The sequence below is a fragment of the Neofelis nebulosa genome, chromosome 4 (assembly GCF_028018385.1).
Source record: "Neofelis nebulosa isolate mNeoNeb1 chromosome 4, mNeoNeb1.pri, whole genome shotgun sequence".
Lineage (NCBI taxonomy): Eukaryota > Metazoa > Chordata > Mammalia > Carnivora > Felidae > Neofelis > Neofelis nebulosa.
Genome location: NC_080785.1, coordinates 50754096 through 50763470, shown reverse-complemented (window position 1 = coordinate 50763470; position 9375 = coordinate 50754096).

Sequence of the window (9375 nt, the reverse complement as noted above, 5' to 3'; positions counted from 1 at the left end):
CTCCCTTCCCCTCCCCCGCTGTCAAGCGCCCACCCCTCCCCTCCCCTCCCCTCCCCCTCCCGCCGTCGCCGCCAACGCCACCAAAGTTCGCGCCGCTCCTCCCCCCCTCCCGCGCGCACGCGCGCGCGGCGCTCGCCTTGGCCCCACGCGCGCCCCGCCTAGTACCCCCACGTGACCTGCCCCCGCCAATGGGCGCGCCGCGCGCGCGGACCCGGATCAGGAAGCGCGCGGGCGAGTGATGGATGCTGCTGTCCGGCCCCGGGCGGAGGGAGGGAGCTGGAGCTTTGGTCCCCCCCAGCCCCCCAACTTTGGGTCCTGCTGGCAATTCGGGCCCTGCCAGGGCTTCTGGTCCTCTCGGACGCCCAAGTCGGGCCCTTTTCGTGCCCTACTCCTGGTCTAGGCCTCGGGGCAGCCGAGTGGCCGCGGCCCATCGCTGACCTCGGGCCCAGCCTAGCCTGTCCTGGCGTCTTCTAGGGTTCGAGGCCGGCGGAGGGAAGGAATGGCGTGAGGACCAAGGAGATATCCTGATTTTAACCGTGGCCCCGGATTAAAACGAATAAGGCCAACAGATCCATATTTTCACCAGCTGATCCCCTTCCCCACAACGTGCTCGCCGAGTCCGCCCGAGATCCCCTGCTTTGAGAAGCCCGGCAGGAGCCGCAAAGGGTGGGTGGGTGAACAGCTGGGAGAAATCGGCCAGAGGAGCAAGGCCATTGCAATGTAACCGGGTGGGCATTTTTCATTTTTCCTTCCTTTTAGAGACAATCTGCTTGAATTTTTAGCTAAGGAAAATCAAAACCTTTCTGATAGCATCTCATTTTGATGGAGGTGTCGGTATGAGACTTAAACATGCTTGCATTTAGTAGGTGCGGCCGTGAGAGAGAAGATAGCCAAAGGGTGGGAATAGATAGCGACGCCTCCACAAAATCGAGCTTCGAAACCAGCAACTTCCTATTTCAGAACAATCCCCAAACAAAAACAAGCTAGGGACAGAATAGGTACCGTGCCTAGTCTGATCGCTGACGGGTCTTTTCCCCCCGCTAAGAATTTTAGATTTTATCTTTTGGACGCTGCTTTCTAAGGCTGTATCTGAGGCTAAAGTTACACCTACAGGACAGTCTATAATTTCTGAATTGCTGAAAATTAGCATATTAACGATATCAGTAGCTCTGGAAAGTGGGGGGGGGGAGGACTGTTGCCTGCCATTTGGTAATTGAAATCTGATGGGTAAACTAATTACGCCATTATTAAGAAATAAATTACTTATTAATTCCACCTAATGTTGATCTTTGAAGTAAATACTGATGCCTTAACTCATAGTGTGTACTTTCCCTTTCTTTTCCTGAGTGACAGACACACCTGGCTCCTCTACTTTTCAGCCCAGATTAAAGCAGTGCAAAGTAGCACAGTCACCATTCTAAAAATACTTTCATATTGGCATGCAAAGCAAGGATTTTTCAGCTGGCGCACCTTAGTTGGTTTTTCAGAGAGCAGGATAAACAGCCTTCTCACAACTGAGTCTCAACCGCAGACAAGGAAAGTTATAGCCTAAGCCTGGAGATACTTCAAAAGGAATGTCAATTCTATCTTCATTTATATCGGTTACTCATATGAGTTACTAAATGCTGGAATATATCCATTTGATGGATAGTCATTTAATGCTTAGCCACATAAAGCCTATTATATGGGACTAATCTTTAAACTAATTTAGGAAAAGAGGTTAAAAAAGGGATCATGTTAGCTTTCCAACTGGAATCACCCTGAAGCGGTACAAAGAGGTTTCCCACATTGGATGTGTGTCTCTGAAGAGTGCTGTCCATCGACATGGGGCACCCTGAAATTTTTTGAAATGAAATCTGAGCCACAGACAGAAATCAATCTTTAGACATCCTCTCTAGAGTTGGGGGGAAATCTAGCCTGTGATACAGCTGCCCAAATCTGTATTTCTCAAAAGCAAGAAAAAATAATATAGACATATATACTATTTTATATGAACAGTATATACATATATAATATAATTTGCAGAACATGGCTTTCTAAGCTTCAGGGGGAAAAATGACAAGGAAAATTTGCCTTCCTCCTTATGTCGTCAGCCTTGAGTACTAGGGTCTTAACTATGTCTGTTTAGTATTATTTACAGACACTAAAACACAAAATTCATGTTGTTTAGCCTCAGAACCTTCTACCGAGTTTCTATTTTAAAGTATTAATGAGGCACAGGCACTGTTTTGTATATGGTTAACCTAAACGGGTTAACTGTGCCTGTGTTTTATGTGGTTCTATTACTTGAGGAAGATGGGCTTACACAGAATCCCCCAAGGCCTGTAACTTGTCTTTGTGGTTCCTATCATAAACACAAACGGAGCCAGGACCACCAAGTGTTATCTCACACACCGACATTTTGACATTTTACTGCAAGATTTATGGCTGTAATAAACAATCTCAGTACCTTTTCTGATCCTTCCACAATCTCTCTTTGCAAGCCATAGCATCGTTCCATTGAATCAAATAATCTTTTGAAAAACACTTTAAAAAGCACACACACAAAAACGTCTTGCCTTTACACAAGATCCAACACACCAGAGTAAAGCCAGGAAGAGTCTAACTCAATTAATAAATAAACTGAAGTTTACCAGCAGCATCTCGCCAGAGAAAAGATGGGATGCCCTGAAATCGAGCAGAGAGAGAGCATGCTAATCTTCTCACACCAACTGGCTCCAGTCCCTAGCAGGGTGAAAGCGTTATCCTTTTCTTGGGAAACTGGTGAGCACATTTGCTCATTTCCACGTGCAGAGATAACATATATTCCCAACAAAAGCTTTCTTAAAATCCCATTAAATGAAATAACTTTTCATCATGTCCTCGAATCCCAGATGGAAGAGGAGAGCGAAGGGAGTCTAAGGGAGAGGGAGGGCGAAAGGGAGGCAGTGTTTGCAGCCTAGTTTGAATCTGATTTGAATCATTTTGAATATATTTGGAACAGCCTTCCCTCTTGAATGCAACCCTGTCCCAAGTTTCAAAGTGACCGAACAGTGACACCGTGTGCATTTTGTTTCTTATTAATCTTACACATTGACAGTCTTTGTTAAATCACAAGGCGCGCCCTTCACCAGCCGACATTTTCATATTTGTTAGACGCGCTGACCTGAAGTTCACCTCGGCCTTGGACTTTGCGCTTCTAAAAGGTCTATACAGTGCCTTTTAGAGAGCAGGGTGCTTTGCCCAGGTCACTCCTTCTCAGGGAAAACCAAGGGGGAAAAGCAAAGGAAATGTAAACGTTATGGAATGTATTGACTGTATTTGTCCTTTGTTCTTTAGAGCAAGAGTTCTCCAGACTGTTCTGTGTCTGGAGCGCATACGGGAATAGCTGGATTTCAAAATGCCTGATGGTAGTATTTGAGGGCTTCCCCAATACCTACACTAGGCATACGATTTTAGAGAAGCAATACTTAATCAGCCATTTGACCAAGTAATTGTTTAAGGGCAGTTTCCTTGTAGTAGTTTATAATAGTGGACACAACCCACACATCAGGATTGAAATTGATATCAGGATTAAACATGAATTTTAACCTGGATTGTGCAAGAGGCCTAAAGATAAAAATCCTCCAAATAAAAAAAGTAGGTACTCTAAAAGCAATAACTTCTGCAGGTACTTTTTTTTTTTTTTTAACTACAAAAACTGGCTAAGGGGTGTCTATGCTTCTTGAAGCTGACATGTTTCTAAGGTGTGGCATGCTTTTAACCAATAACACAATAGCAAGGTTTTCTTGAAGAGACACATAATTGTCTCGGTGAGTAATAGAGGGGGTTTCAGTTTTCTTCATTTCGCTAGCCCAGATGTGGTGAAGTGTTCATTGTTGTAACAGCAATCACCACAGTTGTTTCCTTCTATTTTCATCTGGCACACCCCCATTTGGCTTCAAGCTCTTGGCCAGAGTAAAAACTTTACACATTGCCCAGTGGAAGCAATCTGATGACTTCCATGAAGTCAGTGCTTGGGAAATATTTATTTTGCCACTAAACGTACCTGGCACCAGGAAATCCAATCAACCAGAGTATATTGGGATGATCTCAAAAATCCCTGCAAGAGTCCACATTCTGAGTAGTTGAATTAACTTCTCTCTAAAGTTAAAAAGAACAACGTAGAAAAAAATTTCATTTTTCTCCTCTGTTTTCCTACACTGATTACTTGAAGTTCAGTAGATAGAAAAGGAAACTATGTCCCCACCCCCCAAAACAGATTCTAATGGCACCAATGGCTAATGTCGGTGCATGAAAAATAAAATATTGTTTAGTTTTCCACTTGCAACTCACACATGAGGCATTGGTTCCAGTTGGCTTCCTTAACACACTATTCCCTTTCTTTTCGACCCTCTCACCCTTCCTCCTGAGCTTGCTTCCCCTCTCCTTAGCTTTTATTCCAAATGTATTTTTAAAGAGTCTTTTCTGGAGAATAGAAGTCCCTCACGGTGGTCTTAACGAAGTGGTCTGGCATTTATGGATTCCATTTTCCTGTCCAAATGGAATCTTCTTTACAGTTCAGTTATTCACCTACAGACGGTGGCATTTCTCTTACATTTCGTTCAGTGTTAACAACAAACGTAATGAAAAATTTCCAACAACAAGAACATGTTCACGGTACCCATAAGCATTTCCTCGCTGGTGGAAGGTGGAAGAATCCTGCCCTTTGAGGAGAATTTCCACTTCTTTCCTCCCCTTCCCAGCTCTGAGAACTCTTTGCGACTGGTGGGTGGCGGTTTCACAAAAACCATTCTGTGTTTGAAAACTGCAAAGAATACATTTTGCAAGGAGTGCCTATGCTTGCCCTTGTCCTCACACACTTTCGGGACCATTGTATGTATGAAAAAGAAAAAGAAGCTGGCCAATCAAAATAACAATTTTCAAATAAAGGAAGTTTCCTGCCCCGTTCTCTTGCCTTTGAAGGTATGGTGAAACATTGGAGACTTGCTACATTATTTCTTAAAGATCCACTGATGAGTTCTGAGCTTTTTAATTTTGTGACAAACCCACAAACAGCCTCCTGGTTCCCCAACATCTGAGGTGTCGGTGCTTCAGTCATCTATGCCTATTTACCTGCTGCTATTCCCTCAGAATGGGAGCGATAATTCAAGATGAAATACAGCACGTATTACTCTTGAAAAGAGGAATTTTCTATCCTTTCCTCCGTAATTGAGGTCATTCAACCACTAGGGTTCACCTGGAGTCCATACCATGATACACGCGTCACTCCGAGCCATTTTATCTTTTGTGCTGATAGTCAAGATCGCGGCTCTAACATTGACATCAAACTCTGTCTGGGCAGATGACTAAGAGTGCTGCACAACATAAACTTTTGACCCTCAACTTTTTGACCCGCAGTTGCAACGCACTAACCACAAAGATACACAAAGCTGTGCCTCTTCTTTCAGGGGGCAGGGTTCCCCCCTCCCAGGACACCCTGCTTCTGCCGCTACCTTTTGGATTAAGAGGGTGGATTGGGTATTTTTGTGTTTGTGACTGTATTCCCTGTCAAATCAGCCTCCTACCTCTTCTTGTCAGCACTTAAATAGGAGGGAGATTGTTTTTAAAACCACTCATCATCACATTTACAGGGAAAATTTGGAATAGGACGGTGGAACCTTGAAAAAAGTGAAAGAAAATAGAGGATGGGAGAAAGCAGGCAGTGGGAGCCGGAGGCATTTTTCCCCCCTTTATTTAAAAATAAAGACGCAGCCCTAATTGTTGGGAGAGCTGGCCCAGGCAGGCGAGTTGACTGTGAACTTGTACTAAAGCGTGCTCTGCTGGCGATTCCTAGGGTGTGCAGATTTATCTTCTCTGCATTTACTTAACCCGGCAGTGAACTGCACGAGCGTCATTTGTTAGGCGATGACAGACTTCACCTCCAGCAAGGGCTGCTTCACAAAATCGCAATAATTACCCAATAACCTTCATAACAAATATTATTATTGAAAAGACCGGTTTGTGGGGAGGGGACCTGGTGGAAGGACAGCTTCCTTTGTGAAAAACACCAAACAAAAACAGACCTAGGCATATCTTCACTTCTGGGGTTTAGAATGGCCAGCACTGTGGGTCCCCTCTCCTATGTGGGTGGGAACCTAGGCTGACCCCCTCAGCCCCGTCTGGAAGCCCCGTTTATAGTTCTGTCATTGACTAGAAAGAAATTCTGCCTAAGAAGCTAAAGGGATGGAACCCACAACATTCTGCACTCTCCACGGTAGAAGAACCTCGGGACAGACTCTGGAGCTAAGGCAGGGGAGAGGCTTCGAAGGGCAACTTTTAAGCTAAAAGGATTGTTTTCCTCTTTAATAGCCCATCTTTCAGGATGTAATTTGCTCCCCCCTCACTAATTGTTTGGCTGTAATACTCTTCACATCTCAACAAATGAACATGACTCTGTTTCTGGTAGAAAATTCTGTCTTGCTCTCCCAGAGCCGCCAACAACGAAGCAGGGGAAAGAGCTGGAGAAAAGGAACCTCGGCATAATGTTGTGAAATCAGACCATGGAAACCCTTACAAACCCCTAAGTAAGTGTGACCAGAAGCTTCCTATTATATTTATAGTTCAGGAAATATTGTCTCTTCAGCTTGTAGAAACAAACGAGGCCCTGCACATACTGAACACCTTCTCCTCTTACAAGATGAGGAGCACAGACAGACATTTCTGCCACCGGCTAAGGCTGGATGTCTTCATAAAGACCTTAATGACAGAGATTTTTTTTTTCCTTCTAAGTAAGTTCCTCTGCAAAAACAACTCCAAAGAATGTACAAGAAGAAATACCTTACCTACAAAACGAGCAGGTAACAAGCCATCCTCTTTGCTATGCCTCCTATGAAAATAGGAAGAAAAAAATTCTCCCATAACACTCACATAGGTCTGATTGGATGCTGTATGTTTTTAAAGTCATTTAACTCCATGTGAGTTAACCTGCTCTCTTAGAAACTCTGAAGTTTTATAAAGATTACAACAGACAGAAATAAGCAAGCTGACCACATTTATAGGCTGTATTTTTTTTTTTTTTTAACTCAGGGGAAAGATTCTCTATATTGGGTAATGCTGGATATCGGTCCAATAGCCTTTCTGCCCATCCTCACACCCCCGGGTGAGATGTGGCCACAGAGGTGGTGTGGACGCTTCCTCCAGGCAAGTTACTCAAATGAACCTGCCAGAAGCCTTATCACTCTTTTCTGCTACTAATTTTAGTCACCAAGAAATCACTCAACCAAGATCACCAAATGAGTAACTAAAATAAAACCTTAACCCAATATTTTCCAAGAAAGAACCCAAAACTCAGAGCAGCAAAACAAAAACTCCAGAATTCTCAGAGACACACAAAATAACAAAAGAGAACGCAAATAGAGTTCACATTCTAGTTCCCACTAAGATGCGGACACTGAGCGCTGCAATGCCAGTCTTTTCACAGGTCATGCAAGATGACTTCAGGGATTTGCCTTGCCACTGGTTCAGAGAAGTGGGACTTGTGGGAGGGTTTTGATTTTTCAAAAAACTTCCCAGGTTTGTTTTTGGGCCTCTGACTTTGGGGACAACTGTTGGACTTATGTTGAGTGCACAATAAAGTTTGTTGAAATTCTAAAACTGCACTTGAAATCTTTTCACTTTAAGCCCTTAGCAAATATCTTTAGCAATTAGCACTTGAGAAAACTATCCAGCTCCTAAAGAGACAGAAGGTCCTAATTTTTTGTTTGTTTGTTTCATTTCTGAGTTGGAGAATTTGGCTTAATTATTCCAGGGAATGGGGGAAATCTGCAAGGTCCCTTGTGGGTATCCATCCAGAGAAAGACCCCAGGACAGGCCACAGCATCCCCAGTCACTTTGTCACTGAAGAATGTGAGGGTTTGGGGCCAGAGGGGGTGGTGGCTGAGGCCAAGTTGGAATTGTACCCAGGAAAAATTTACTTCACCTTACTTCGTGGTGGTGCAATATTGGGAACTGTTTTGGAAATCATAGATTATGTAAATTTCCTGGGATCAAACAGAAAGAGCAGCTAACAAAAGAAAGGCGGAAATCTCCTACTGACAAACGACCAATTTCTTCCCTAAACTACCCTTTATGATGTGTCAGGAAAAACAACCTAATGGCTCTGGGGACTTTTAAGTTGGGCATTGAAGACACCTCGACTTCCCCTCAAACTTTAGGGCACAGTTTGGAAGAGAGAGTTTGTCTGTATGTTGAGGGGGAGTAAATTTCTCTAATCTTTAGTGTTTTCTAGGGGGATCCCTAAGTTGCCTTTTGAGCGTCCTTTGCCTGCATGTTTTAATTCTACAAAGGAGGAGAGGAAAAGGAAAGGAGAGAGCGAGAAGAAAGGGAAGGCGGAAGAAAAGAAAGCGCTTTAACTCCTTTCATTTAGCCTGGGGATTCAAAGACTAAAGTTAAATCCGGCCATAAAGTTTATTGCTTTAGACTCACAGGCGGGTGAGAACAGTCCCACCGAAATAAAAAGAACGTGCAGGCAAACAAGGTTCAGGGCCTGGTCCCGGGTGCGGGGGAGGGGGTGGTGAGCCCTTCCCCCCCCCCAACCCCACCCCCACCCCCAGGTGGGGACCCGCGGTCCCTGGCAACCCAGGGGCCCAGCCTGGAGGTGCGGCCGGCGCCTCGCCGGCCTCTGCCACCCTCCGGCTCTCCCGAGCCAGCCTGAAACTCGGCCCCGAAGGCAGCCGCCTCAATTCAGTGCTGCCAAATGACCCCGGCCCGCGAAGACATATTGCCACAGCCCCGTAAGGAATCCCGCCAGAGTCCGCCTCGGCCCAGCCCGGGCCTTTCTTTCAAACTCCAAGCACTCCCCAGCGCAGCGCGGCCCTTGGCGCCCGCGGCCGGCGCCCCACTGTCTCCCAGCCCCCACCCTAGGGCTCCGCTACCCCCCGAAGAGGCAGCCCCGCCAGCCCCGGAACGGGGGGCGGCCACGCCAAGTCCCCCCACACAGGCCCATTCGCACACAAAAATCATCTTTTGCGCCGGCGAGAGCAGCGGAAGTCATTAACATTCGCGGTGGTGCAGCAATTAAAGTTAGGCCTGGGGACGCGGCGGCCACAGGCGCTTTTCACCGGGGTGCCTCCGCAGAGCTGGCTCCTGGCGCTGCTCTTGTGGGCAGAGGGAGAGTTGGCTCTGCCCTTTTGAATTCAGAGGCAACCTCCGAGTTACTGAACCACAGAGAGAGAGAGAGAGAGAGGGAGAGGGAGAGAGAGGGAGGGAGGGAGGAAGGGAGGGAGGGAAGGAGATCGAGGAAGAAAGTTTTCAGAGTACAAATAAACTTGAAAGCGCTCAGGAGGCAAGCTTACCTTAACTCGGAGGGAGCCATTTTTCAGAGAGTTTTGAGAACTTGTGGTTTGGACACTTCTG